This window comes from Arachis duranensis, chromosome 1 (assembly GCF_000817695.3).
Source record: "Arachis duranensis cultivar V14167 chromosome 1, aradu.V14167.gnm2.J7QH, whole genome shotgun sequence".
In the NCBI taxonomy this organism is placed as follows: Eukaryota; Viridiplantae; Streptophyta; class Magnoliopsida; order Fabales; family Fabaceae; genus Arachis; species Arachis duranensis.
This window is the reverse complement of record NC_029772.3, coordinates 43,381,281-43,383,549: the sequence shown is the minus strand read 5'-3', so window position 1 is coordinate 43,383,549 and position 2,269 is coordinate 43,381,281.

Genomic DNA, 2,269 nt, shown 5'->3' with positions numbered 1-2,269 from the left:
TCCACACATATGTCCATAAGAACTTGGTCCAACCTTTGATCAAAGTTGACCCTTCTAGTGTTGGGGCGTTCATCTCCTTGCATCATGGGCAAGTTGAATGCCAACCTCACATTTTTTGGACTAAAATCTAAGTATTTCCCCCGAACCATTGTAAGATAATTCTTTGGGTTGGGGTTCTTACTTTGATCATGGTTCCTAGTGATCCATGAATTGGCATAGAACTCTTGAACCATTAAGATTCCGACTTGTTGGATGGGGTTGGTTAGAACTTCCCAATCTCTTCTTTGGATCTCATGTCGGATCTCCGGGTACTCATTTTTCTTGAGCTTGAAAGGGACCTCAGGGATCACCTTCTTCTTGGCCACAACATCATAGAAGTGGTCTTGATGGGCTTTGGAGATGAATCTTTTCATCTCCCATGACTCGGAGGTGGAAGCTTTTGTCTTCCCTTTCCCTTTTCTAGAGGTTTCTCCGGCCTTAGGTGCCATTAATGGTAATGGAAAAACAAAAAGCTTATGCTTTTACCACACCAAACTTAAAATATTGCTCACCCTCGAGTAAGAGAAGAAAGAAAAGAAGAAGAAGAGAAAATATGGAGGAGAGTGAGGGGGAGGTGTATTCGGCCAAGGTATAGAAGAGGGGGTTGTGTTGTGTGAAAATAAAGTAGAATGGAGGGGTTTATATAGAGAAGGGAGAGAGGGTAGGTTCGGCCATTTAGGGTGGGTTTGGGTGGGAAAGATTTTTGAATTTTGAAGGTAGGTGGGGTTTATGGGGAAGAGTGGATGGATGTGAGTGGTGAAGGGGGTAATTGGGAAGAGAGATTGAGGTGATTGGTCAAGGGTTTTTGGGAAAGTGTGTTATAGGATTCATTAGGAGGTAATGTGGGTATATGTTAGGTGGGGATCCTGTGGGGTCCACAGATCCTGGGATGATCCTGTGGGGTCCACAGATCCTGAGATGATCCTGTGGGGTACACAGATCATGAGGTGTCAAGGATTTACATCCCTGCACTAATTAGGCATGTAAAATGCCTTTGCATGCAATTCTGGCGTTTAAACGCCGAAGTGATGCACGTTATGGGCGTTCAACGCCCATGTGTAGCATGTTTCTGGCGTTGAACGCCAGTTCCATGCTTGTTACTGGCGTTCAGCGCCAGCTTTCCTCAAGGCGCATTCCTGGCATTTGAACGCCGGGATGTTGCTTGTTTTTGGCGTTCAGCGCCAGATCCATGCTCTGTTCTGGCATTGAACGCCAGCCAGATGCTCCTTACTGGCGTTTAAACGCCCGTAAGTCCTTCCTCCAGGGTGTGATTTTTCTTCTGTTTTTTTTGATTCTGTTTTTAATTTTTATATATTTTTTTCGTGACTCCATATGATCATGAACCTAATAAAACATAAAAGAACAATTGAAAATAAAATAAACTTAGATAAATAAAAATTGGGTTGCCTCTCAACAAGCGCTCTTTTAATGTCAATAGCTTAACAGTGGGCTCTCATGGAGCCCCACAGGTGATCAGGTCAATGTTGTATAGTCCCAACACCAAACTTAGAGTTTGGTTGTGGCCTCCCAACACCAAACTTAGAGTTTGATTGTGGGGGCTCTGTTTGACTCTGTATTGAGAGAAGCTCTGCATGCTTACTCTCTCTTGTTACAGAAGGATAGCCGTGAGTCTTAAACACAAGGTAGTCCCCATTCAATTGAAGGACTAATTCTCCTCTGTTAACATCTATCACAGCTCCTACTGTGGCTAGGAAAGATCTTTCAAGGATGATGCATTCATCCTCCTCCTTCCTAGTATCTAAGATTATGAAATCAGCAGGAATGTAAAGGCCTTTAACCTTTACCAACACGTCCTCTACTAATCTATAAGCTTGTCTTACTGACTTGTCTGCCAATTGTAATGAGAATAAGGCAAGCTGTACCTCAATGATCCCCAGTTTTTCCATTACAGAGAGTGGCATAAGGTTTATGCCTGACCCTAGATCACACAGAGCCTTGTTAAAGGTCATGGTGCCTACAGTACATGGTATTAAGAATTTCTCAGGATCTTGTTTCTTTTGAGGTAGAGTTTGCTGAACCCATGTATCAAGTTCACTAATGAGTAAGGGAGGTTCACCTTCCCAAGTCTCATTACCAAATAACTTGGCATTCAGCTTCATGATGACTCCTAGATATTGAGCAACTTGCTCTCTAGTTACATCTTCTTCCTCTTCAGAGGAAGAATAGTCTTCAGAGCTCATGAATGGCAGAAGGAGATTTAATGGAATCT